This window comes from Heloderma suspectum, chromosome 1, assembly GCF_057233095.1.
Source record: "Heloderma suspectum isolate Gila_16-S chromosome 1, 16-S_ref, whole genome shotgun sequence".
Classification (NCBI taxonomy): domain Eukaryota; kingdom Metazoa; phylum Chordata; class Lepidosauria; order Squamata; family Helodermatidae; genus Heloderma; species Heloderma suspectum.
In genome coordinates, this window is record NC_139458.1 from 267,710,930 (window position 1) to 267,723,498 (window position 12,569).

Sequence of the window (12,569 nt, forward strand, 5' to 3'; positions counted from 1 at the left end):
TTCCCAAAGCTGTGACTCTCCATTGTTTGGTTCATTCCCTTCAGAAGTAACTAATTCACACCTTTGTTCGTGCGCAGCATTAGGTTAGAAAGGGGGCTGGTTTGCCCTCCCTGTCTTTCCTGGCACAAACAGATGTGTGTCTACTCAGAAGTCACTCCCATTGTGGTCAGTGAGGCTTGTTCCCTGATTGCAGGGGAGCCTCTCTTATTCTGAAAGGAGAAAGGGGGGGAGCTTGGAGGAGGGAACCTCTTTTATTGGTTGAGCAGCCCCTGCCAGTCGGGTGATGTCCACTCTACCCCCCCCCCCACCTCCACCACCCAGAAGTATGTCCTGTGAAGTGACTTTTACTGGTGCAGTACACTCACTCATAGAGCCCTGTGCAGAGCAAAGCAAGGTCCTTGAAAAACCCAGGTAAGCCACAGTTGGCTTCTCCTTCCGTCTCCTTCCATTGTCATGGAAACATCCCCCTGGACTAATGATTTGTCTGTCTAGCCAAGTATTGTGTATTCTGATGGGCAGTGGCTCTCCAGGGTCTTAGGCAGAGGTTTTCCCCAATCAACTGCTACCCAATGCTTTCATCTCAAGATGCCAGGGACTGCACCTGGGACCTTCTTTATTCAAAGTACAGGCTCTACCACTGAGCTGCAGTCCCTCCATGTTTCATTCCCCTTTGACTTCAGTTCAGATGTTGTTTGATTCTTTTTTTAACATCCCTTTAGCTGCAAACCGACAGGCAGTTCCAAGACCATAAGAACCACTGAAGTCAGTGGGGCTTGCTTAGCTTTTTGACACATTGTAGCCAGAATCTCTCTTAGGAGTTGTGATCATGCAGTGGCTAGAACATCGGCTCAATAGCCGGCTTACAGACAGTCAATGTCCCCAGTGCATCACAGATAACAAGCAGCAGCCCCAAGTGGGGATGCTCAACTCCATTCACACACCAAAGACCACATCTGGATGGTTCAATAGGAACAGGATAATTATTGCAACATGGGCAGGGGATAGACATGCAGGTGCCCATCAGCATCTACATCATGGGTGGGCCACTTGTGGCCCTCTGGATGTTTTGACATGCACAACCCCATCTAGGCAGCTTAGCCAGTGGTGGAGGATTATGGGAGTTGTATGCAAAAGCATCTGGAAGGCTACATGTTCTACGTTCACAGAAACCCACTTTTGCAGCTGCATCCCTTTGCTAGATTTCATAGCAAACCTCAGGGGGTTGTTGTGAGGTTACAATGCTACTCAAGCTCCTTGTCAGAGTGGCAGGATAGAAATGTCAGAAAAAGAAAATACACAGGGTGTAAATCTAGCTGTATTAAGCCCCTTTTACTTCAGTCCTTCACTGAAATGAATGGCTGGATCAATCCTGTTGTTCCCGAATTCTGTGTGCCATTTTCTTGGTGAAAGGTGTGGTACAAATCAAATAAATAAGTTATAGGGAATGCAATGGCCCATTTTTGTCCCAGTGTGGTGCCTTCTCATATTCATATCTGACAGGAAACAGGAAGGCTTATTGCCTTTTCAAATCAGCTCTTCTCCCCTACAGGGTGTGAAACTTTGTACTTCTTCCTGTGAGCTCCACATTGTTGTTCTACTCGGCCATGTTCACATTCTCAGGCTTAGTAGTAGGTAGGTAAGTAGGTAAGTAGCAACGTTTCCTTGCTGAAAGGCAAAGCTTGTCCTGCCAAGTGTTAAAGAGAACTGGATCAGGTGGACCACTAAAAGAAAAAAGAAAAAGGTTTTCTCTCCAGCCTTCTTATGAATCGCCAAATATCCAGATGTTTCGGACTACAACTCCCAGCATTCTTGACCAGTGGCCATGCTGCCTGGGGCTGATGGGAGTTCAAGTCCAAAACATCTGGTGGGCATCAGCTTAGGGAATGCTGATCCCTAAACTGATTGGGGAAGAGAGAAGGCCCATGTTATCAAAAGGTGGATATGGCGGTTTTTTGACATTTTTTGACCTCTTTATAATATGCCAGACTAAAAGGGTATGCTAATGCAGCTAACATATTCCGGGGAGGGGTGGGGGAGACACATGGAAAATGACATCATGGGCTATTTTTTACAACACAGCCTGTCTGCTTTTATTTATTTCTTTTTTAAAAATGTGGCCCATTCTCCACTTTTCCATTCCTGACCCTGCCCAAGCCCCTCTTTCCCATCCATTTCTCATAATCATCCACCACTGCAGCCTGATGTTCCCTGGCACACATTCACAGCAGTGGGAATAAGGCATATCTACAGTTATCAATTAAGGAGCCACTATGCCTGTACTGGTAAGTTATCAGGAGAACGGCCAGTGAAGTTTTTATTGCTTTCCGTCTTTGCTGGGATGTTTCAACGTCCATAAAAACAGTTGTAAATGTCCCTCTTTACAAATCTCTCTGGAAGCTCGGAAAAGATTAAGATCTGTTCTGCATTCCTCTTCAGTATCCCACACTCAGATAGCGCATAACTGTCTTGCAAACTGTACTAAGGTTGCACAAGCAAAAATGTACCTCTGACCACCCACATAATTCTGTCCGGGTATTCTGAAGCCATTGCAGCATGACAGCTTCTGAATGGACGATGTAAAATTAGCAGTTTGTCTAGCTGCCAGCAGCCAAGAGTCTAGGGAGAGGCGGGGGGGGGGGGGCGAGATACGTCTAGCACCGTGGTGAAGAGCATGAACTATGAACCCAAAGCCTTTGGTTTAAAATTCAGTTCAGCAATTAACTCTCTGGATGGTGGTCTTTGGCTACTGTGTGCACAATTCAATCAGGACACCAATGTATTTCAGTCTTACGTTGGTTTGCCTGCATTTGTATGATTTGTTTTGAAAAATAAAATGTGCCGCTTGTTGCAGGCAAACAAACCGACATATCAAACTAACATGGAACACTAATGGCAGAAATATAGAAGTCTGGCCATGCTCACAAAGAATGTGAAATGGCTCCATTCCTTGCCTTATGAGCCTCCACATTCATCTTAATACCACGGAGTTTTTATCTGTTTCTTGATGTGCCTCACAGAAGTGCAATCCTAGTGTGATGCTGGCTGTTCCACAGAAAAAGGAGGGGAGGGGCAGGGCAACTGATTCCTGCCTCCTCTTTTCATGCTACTTGTGTTAACAGGCAGCCCAAAAGCAAATAAATATTTCCCATGACTGGACCACAGGGGAGATGCATAAATGTCTGCCAGTTCAGATGAAAAGGGAAGCATGCATCAACCATGCTTCCTCTCTCCTGCTTCTATGCGTCTTTTGGAGTTGTCATGTTTTTAAGGCCTCAGATAGTATAGTCCCTGCTGATATGGAACAGCAGCACCAAACATTAGAGAGGAAGTGCAAAAAAGTGACAGCCCTAGTCACATGATGTATCCACATTCCATGAGTGTGGTGCGTGTGTGCGTGTGTGGGGGGAGCCAAATCATGCCCACTGGCTTTTCTTATTCAGCTGATGAATGTCTAGGCACATACAGGTTCTCTCTCAAGTGGGATCTCATGTCGGGTGTCCGTATGTCTTCTTTTATAGAGGGCAATCCTCTATTTAAAGGGCTAATAGTGGGCCATCCTCTGTTTGAAGGGATCTTCGGTGCACCTGATCTTGTCTGATCTCGGAAGCTAAGCAGGGTCAGCCCTGGTTAGTAGTTGGATAGGAGACCACCTGGGAATCAGGCTTCCTGCACTGAGCAGGGGCTTGGACTCGATGGTCTCGTAGGCCCCTTCCAACCCTATGAGGTTCTATGAGGTTCTGTTTGAAAGTCTATCCAGTCCAAGTCCGGTATAAATATAAAGAACCACCAGAAGGGAAAGCAGGGCCCTGTAGTTGCCCATTAACAGCACCTGAACAGCAGACTGAGGAGGTGAGCACACAGGTCAATCTCCTGGTTAGTCTTCCACACTATGGTGAAATGAGCTGTATTTCTGTTTAAATTGGAGTAATTATTTCTAAATTTGCAGCTATCCATATCAATTAGCATATGCAAATTTTAGGCTATTACTGCAAAGAACAGGCTCCAGCCGGGGGTGGACTTCCAGCCGCTTAGCGGACACCATTTACGTCCCTGTTCTTTGCAGTAATAGACTATTACTGCAAAGAACAGGGCCGGAGCTGGCCAGCAGGTCCGCGGACTTGCTGTGGAGCGGAGCCGGCCAGGGCCGGCGAGGATTCTGGGATGGGGGGAGGGACAGATCGCCTCCCCCCCCACGGACCCAAGGCTCCCACACCCCTACTGTGGCCTGGTCCCTAACAGGCCATGGACCAGTACTGGTCCACGGCCCGGGGGTTGGGGACCCCTGCTTTATACTGTAATATTGAGGCATTACTAGGGGTGGACGAAAGTCACTTACCTTTCGTCGAAGCTTGTTCGCGGTGGGGGGGAGGCGCTTCACTGCTCCCCCCACAAAGTTCAGGCCGGGGGGGAGGCTTCCCGCCTCGTCCCGGCCGAAATTCAGGCCGGGGGGGAGGCTTCCCGCCTCGCCCGGCCGAAATTCAGGCCAGGGAGAAGGCTTCCCACCTCACCCAGCCGCGAACTCGAAAGTTTTTTTTTAAAAAAAAAACGCCCCCGTGATAGGCTACGTGACGATTAACGTAGCCTATCACGACTAGATCTGCAAAGTCAGCCATGATAGGCTACGTTAATCGTCACGTAGCCTATCACGGGTTGACTTTAAAAAAAAAAAACAAACGCGTACACTGATGGCAGCCCCCATAGGGAGCCGCCATTCGCGTTCCTTATTTGGTCGCTGTAGTCTACGTAAAGATTTACGTAGACTACAGCGACCAAATAAGGAACGGGAATGGTGGCTCCCTATGGGGGCCGCCATTATCCATATGCGCTTTTTTTTTTTTTTAAGTCACCCGTGATAGGCTACGTGACGATTTACGTAGCCTATCACGGCTGACTTTGCAAATCTAGCCGTGATAGGCTACGTTAATCGTCACGTAGCCTATCACGGGGGCGTTTTTTTTTCTTTGATTGGAATGGCAGCGGCGGCAGCCGGTCAAAAGACTGGCTGCCGCTCCCGCCCCGCACGAACACCCGCCAAACCGCCGGCCGGACCCGCCGCCAGGAGGGACATTCGGCGAAGGTAAGTCCCGTCCTGGGGGGTGTGCGGGGTGTGAGGGGTGTGCGGAGGATTTCTCCCCGAAACTTGTTCGGGAGGCCGAACACGTTGGCGCTCGGCCCCCCGAAGTTTCGGGGAGAAATTCTCCACCATCCCTAGGCATTACCGCTTTAAGGCAGCCATAAACTCAAGTTTAAATATGTGGAAGTAAACCAAGCCACGATTATGTACACAATTGTGGCTTGGTAAAGAGACAGCCCCGCAGTTAGGGATGTACGAACGTTCCGCCATGGATCTCGGGGAGGCCAAATGCCAGCGCATTTGGCCCCCTGAAATCGGTGGTGGAATGGCCCGCCACCCCCCCGGGATGGGACTTACCTGGGGCGGATCTTCCTGGCGGCGGCGGCGGCTCCAGCGGCGGTTCGGTGGCGGCAGCTGCGGCGGCCGGTCTTCTGACCGGCTGCCGCCGCCGCCATTTCCAAGTTTAAAAAAGAAAAAACATGATAGGCTACGTAAAGATTTACGTAGCCTATCATGGCTAAATTTTAAAAAAACACCGTGATAGGCTACGTAAATGTTTACGTAGCCTATCATGGCTGATTAAAAAACAAAACAAAACACACGTGTATGCAAATGGCAGCGCCCATGGGCGCCGCCACTTGCATTCCTTATTTTGGCACGTCTTAGTCTACGTAAACATTGACGTAGACTAAGATGGCAAAAATAAGGGGAACGCTATTCCGTTTTTGTTTTTTGTTTTTTAATCACCCGTGATAGGCTACGTAAACATTTAAGTAGCCTATCATGGCTGACTGCAGGGACGCAAACGGCGGTGGCTATGGCCACCGCCATTTGCGTCCCTGCTAGCCAGCGGTCGGATGTCCAGCTGCTGGCGGAGCCTGCTGGCGGCTCCGCAGAATCGCTGTGGAGCACAGCCGGCTGGCCAGGATTCTAGGGGGGGGAGGAACAGAGTGCCTCCCCCCCCGGCGAGGATTCCGGGGGGAGGGACGGAACGCCTCCCCCCGCACCATCAGCATAATCCCCGAAAGGTAAGTGATTTTCGTAGATCCCTATCCGCAGTGATTTTCAGGCAGTCGTGAGCCATCCTGCAGCTCCTGCTGTGCAGCTCAAGCAGGCAGGCAGTGAGGACAGCTCGCCAACCATTTTCATCAATGTTTTCACTTTTTCACAAAATGGCAGCTCGGCGAGGGGACAGGTCCCTCCGGGTGCTTGCGGACTGCACAGCATGCAACGTACAGCCGGGTAAGCATGTGTGGCTCAGCGAGCGGGGCCTGGGAAGCCAAGCGAGGGGGAGTCCGCTACACTCCACCCCCTTGTCAGACTCTGTAGCAAAGGTTGACTGAGCAGGTGCAGAACTCACCCTGTCACAGCCTTCCCCACTATGGTCAGATGTATTGCATTTCTATTTATACTATAGTGATTATTTCTACATTTGCATCTATACATATACATTAGTATGAAAATGATATGCAAATCTGTGCCCTCTTTTGTCCTCTTTTTTGGTGAGGCCTAAGTCCACCATAGCTTGAGATCAATTGTCCCCCCCCCCCATCATTATTTCAGCACTCATGGAAGTTGGAAAGTAAACTCATATACATTTATCCTTTGGCATTTCACCTTCCCCCAAGAAGCCCCCTTTGAACCACTGATCTTCAAATGCCCCTCACTCCTATGGTGTTCTTGATCTTTGAAGCAGAGACTTGTATGCTTGTGCAGCCCAACATGCCCATGTGCTGACAAAAGTCCTAATTTAGGCAAAGTCCAGTTGGCGTGCCAGTCTTATGGGAAACACATTTATTTACACAATTCCGGAGTTGCTGATGCATTACCATTTTGCAGCGCATTATTAACCTCACAGGAATTGTGTGCTGGTGTTAAAAATAGTTTGACACCGTCCCTGCTATTTGTTGCTCATTATCAGTGCTTTATGCCAGCTCAACTTTCCCTAGAAAAGCATAAATGGAAGTCTGAGACTGGTGGGGATTTTTTTAAAAAACAAACAAACTAGCAACCAGGCCTATTTCATATAGATCTCTTTCCAACAATGGACAGCTAGGTAAAATTCAGAAGTCACTTCCATTTAATGTAAGTTGGTATTTGAGGAATGTTTCGCAACAACTGGCACATGTTGCTTTATGGCATGGATGCAAAACCTGAGGACAGAGGGCAAAATCTGGCCCATCTGAGGGTCCAATCTGGCCATCCACCAGGGTTCCCCAGATGGTCTCACACCCTTTCCCCCAACAACCAATTGTTTGGCTGTTTCCCAGCTTTTGTGCAGTTTTTCCCCATTCTAAAAAGTTGTAATATGCCTCTCACAAGGCTTAGTTACTCACAGTAGGAGTGTTAAGCTAAAATATGCTGGTACTCTTGGTATTTTTGTCCCCATCCTTTCTGCCTTTGGCCCACTGGAGTTCATTGGCCCACTGACATCACTGGAGTGTCTCCCAAAATGGACCTCCCCCCCAAGTGTCTCCAAAATGGAATTCAGCTGGAGGTTCAAAACACCTGCTTTATGTTGTATAAGCAATAAATGGAGGTGAATACTTTCCCTTTGCATCAAGAAGTATGAGGACACTGGGAGTGGGGCTGGAGGGTGCATGAATATAGGGAGCAGAGCAGGCAGGTATGGCTTCCCTTCCCTTCCACATGAACGTTACACGTATAGGAGAGCTGGTCCCACTCTTATTAGGAAATAATCCCCATGGAACACAGTGAGATTTTCTTCTGACTAGGGGTGTAAGAAACCCTGCTTACCTGGCTCCGCCGGGTTCCTCCCCGTTCCTCCCCCCCCGGAATCCTGCCCGGCTGGCTCCGTTCCGCAGCCAGGCTGCAGAGCCGCCGGCTGGGCCAACCCGCAGTGGGGCCTCCAGCTGCTGCCGGGCTGGTGCAGACGCAAATGGCGTCCTGTGTAGGGGACGCCATTTGCGTCCCTACGCCGGGCTGTGATAGGCTACGTAAATATTTATGTAGCCTGTCACAGCTAAAGCAGGGACGCAAATGGTGTCCCCTACGCCATTTGCATTCCCGCTTTAGCCGTGATAGGTTACATAAATATTTACGTAGCCTATCACGACAAAAAAAAGGGAACGCAAATGGCGGCGGCTGCGGTGGCCACCATTTGTGTTCCCTTTTTTAACTGTGATAGGCTACGTAAATATTTACATAGCCAATCACAGCCTCTGCAGGGACGCAAATGGCATCCCTGTGTTAGCCGTGATAGGCTATGTAAGTATTTACGTAGCCTATTATGGCCATTCGAAAGGCGTGAATGGTGGCTGCAGATGCGGCCGCCATTCGAGGAGCACTGGAACGGCCGACCAAGGTGGGCTCCGTTCTGGGCCCATTTTGCGGGGTGGGGGAGCGGGGGGCTTTGTTCCGCCACGGATTTCGGGGGGCCTGAATGTGCTGGCATTCGGCCTCACCGAGATCCGTGGCGTAATTCTCTGCCATGCCTACTTCTGACTGCACAGGATGGGACTATGTTGCCCAATTGCTTTACAGTTGCAATCCTGTACATGTCTACTCAGAAGCAAGTCCCATTGGGTTCACTGGCACTCACTGCCAGGAAAACTGGAAACAGGATTGCAGCCTCAGTGGCCTTCCCCTTCCCCCATGAACTGTATTGTAATGGGGGTTAGAAATCACTAACAAAGGATTCTCATCATTTTAATCAAAATAAAATGCCCAGGATTGTTTGTGGGAAACCATGGCTGAATCTGCACATAGCAGTTATACTGTTATCATACCATTATCATAACTATTGGTGCCCATTGGTGTCATGTGTACTACCAATAGTTACAATAACGGTATGATAAAGGTATAATCGCTATGTGTAGAGTCAGCCCATGACAATTAAACGGGTATAAAACCAATATATATTTGCAGTGTAAAAGCACCCATAGAACAAAAAAATACTGATATGCTATACATATTAATGGCTTGGATCCTGAAATCCTGTGAATAAAACTCTGCTCAAACGATGCTTCTATTGGCTGAAGAGGGGAGGCAGTTTTGCTGATTTCCAATTTGCCCTGCAATCTCCATGCACCCTGACAACTCGTAAGTTGCCCAACACTCTGGTGGGTTGGGTGACTTATGAATTGCCAAGGAAAGAGGACATGCATCACCAAAAAAAGACTTAAGAGGACACAATTTTTCATGAATTTTTGCATATGCTAATATATATGTATTGATACAACTTAGAAATAATTACTACAGTTTATATAAAAATACAATACATCTCACCAGAGCTATGAGATGTTTGTTATTGGGATAATCATCCCAGAGAAGTCCATTTCTCTTTTTGCTTGATGGATATCCGTACTGTGCCCAACTCTGCTTGCATTTGTGGGCTGAGCCATGGGTTTTTCCCGAACTCCAGGAACTGTTTATTTGTTTTTTTGTGGCAAGCTGTAATGTGTGCAAATAGAGATTGGTGCGAAATTCAGCCATAATTTGCACACATGTGAAAGTACAGAAAATCCATGAACTGGCCCAGTTCGATGCAGATCGAGTCAGGCTCTGCAGTGACAAATGGACTGAAGTCCGGGGAGCCTAAACAAGGGAAGCTCATTGAGCTCTACTCCCCCCTCCCCACGGATTCCTCCAACAGCCCTATCTGTAGCCAGGCGAACTGTGTGACTTGTTCAATCTGCTGTCCTGGTGGCGCTGTTGACGGGCAACGGTTTTTATCGTCCATTATCTTTAAACCGGACTTGCACTGAACAGCGCAAGTCCAGTTTAAAGGACACTTTAACAGAGGACACTTTCAAAATAGAGGACAGTTCTCTGGCAGGCCTTCAAATAGAGGACTGCCCTCTGTGAAAGAGGACACATAGTCACTCTTCTCTGCTGGACCAAATGCCCTTCTGTGAACAGATGCCACCCATACATTTGCAGACAGGCATCTCAGGATCCAAGTGGTAATCCCCAGCATATGTGAAAGCAGTAGTGATGTAAGAATCCCCTACCTGCCAGTCCGGGGGGGGGGGTCCGCAGGAGGGTGGAGGCGATCTGTTCATCCCCCCGGAATCTTCGCTGGCTGGCTCCACTCTGAAGCACCAGCAATATGGCCGCCATGCCGTATTGCTGGCTGAAGGGAACTTGACTGACTGCAGATGCAAATGGCATCCAGGATGCCATTTGTGGCCATAAAGGCCTTAGTTTAAGGTAAACGCAGCCGTAAATGGCTGCGTTTACCTTAAACTAAGGCCTTTATGGCCACAAATGGCATCCTGGACACCATTTGCATCCCTGCTTTTATGTGATAGGCTACGCAAATATTTGCATAGCCTATCGTGTGAATGAAAAGCACGGACGCTGCTTTTACCTTAAACTAAGGCCTTTACGGCCGCAAATGGCATCCTGGATGCCATTTGCGTCCATAGTCAGTCCCCTTCAGCCAGCGATACTACATGGTGGCCATATCGCTGGCAATCTGGATCCGGAGGATCCAGCTGAAGAGGATTCTGCAGGGAGGAGGAGGTAAGTGTTCCGTTCCACCATGGACTCCAGGGGGGGCGGATTCTTTAGAATCCGGACTCATTGAAGTCCGTGGCGGAATTCTCCGCCATCCCTAGAAAGCAGCAGCTTTGTTGTTCGGATCCCCTTCTGGTTCATCTCCTGTGATATAGGCCCCTTCCAACCCTACTATTCTATGATTCTATGATTGTATGAAACCTGTTGACATTGTGTTTTGTCCACTAAGCTAATCCTAGGGATCTCAGAGAATTCCGCCACGGATCTCGGTGAGGCTGAATGCCAGTGCATTCGGCCCCCCGATATCTGTGGCGGAATGGCCTGCCCCCCTGCCCCCCCGCGGATCTCCCCTGGGATGAGACTTACCTGGGGCAGATGTTCCGGGTGGCGGTGGCTCCAGCGGTGGCAGCCACGGCTGGTCTTCTGACCAGCCTCCACCGCCGCCATGTGCAGTCTGGCTTTTTTTTTTTTTTTTTTTACAGAGACCTGATAGGCTACGTAAAGACTTACGTAGCCTATCACATCGCGGTAAAAAAAAAAAAATGTGTACGCAAATGGCGGTGGCTACAGCTGCCGCCATTTGCGTTCCTTATTTTTCGCCGTCTTAGTCTACGTAAATATTTATGTAGACTATTACGGTGAAAATAAAGGGGAACGCAAATAGCGTAGTGGGAGCTATTTGCGTCCCTTTTTGATTTGCCATTTTAGCCTACGCAAATATTTACGTAGGCTAAAACGGCGAATCAAAAAGGGACGCAAATAGCGCCCCCTACACTATTTGCGTTCCCCTCTATTTTCGCCGTCATAGTCTATGTAAATATTTATGTAGACTAAGACAGCCAAAAGTAAGGAACACAAATGGCGGCGGCCATAGCCTCCGCCATTTGCGTACGCCTTTTTTTTTTCTACCCAGCAGCCACCGCAGCCAGAAATCTGGCTGCAGATGGCCCTGGCCTGGCTGGCTGTTCCGCGGAGCCACCGCGGAGCAGAGCCAGCCGTCGAGGATTCCGGGGCAGAGGACCAGATCGCCTCCCCCCCGTCGAGGATTCCGGGGGGGAGGGACGGAATGCCTTTCCCCCCCACCATGAACAGAATCCGCGGAAAGGTAAGTGACTTTTGTACATCCCTAGCCTTGCTTTTGCAATTTTCAAGTTATAGGTAATCCAACCACCACCATCCTCCAATTTTGATAATAATGTGGGAAATACATTTTGGATCATTAAAAAAATGCTGATGCATTAACATTCCACATTGGAATACTGGCCCAGCATTACAAATAACATGACTTTTCTCTTGACTTTTCCTTGCTCATTATCCACACTGACTACTGCCAGCAAAGCATTCGGTAAACAATATAAACCCCTCTTTGGGAAAGCAAGGCAGGGAATAAAAGTGCCTTGGTTGATGACATCATCTCCCATTAATGGCTGTAAATCTTCAGAAAATCTGGGACTGTGAATGTACACTGCAGGAGGTGCCAGATTTCACACCTATATATTCCTGCTTGGAAGTCCATCTGTTTGAGGACATCCAGCCTTCTCAAAATAAGCCCTTGATAAATCGCAGGATTACGGAAGCAAAAGTATATATCTCCCACAATAATAATTTAAAAATTTCTCTCCAAAATGGGTGTGGCTTTATCTCTGGTTTTCATTCTGTTTTACCATAACATGGGCCCCTTGGGCTCTTTATGCCATTGGTCAGGTGATTATTACAACATTGGAGCAAGAAGCCTTGCTGAAGACGCCTTGTGGTATAAGTGAGCATTAACAAAGCACCAAAGCCATTTGGACTTAGTTAGTAAGTATATCCAAAGCTCTTAAAAGAGACGTTCAAAGACCCTATCTTGCCAGTCATGCAGTCAGGTGGAAAATTCTTCTCACTGCATTGGTGTGGAAAAACAAGATTCTTTTTAGCTGCTGACTGTGTTTTGTTAATAAGATAAGCAGGGAAAGGTTTGCATTTCATGAAAAAGCTTTGCACTTGTACAAGTAATTTCAATATATATATATAT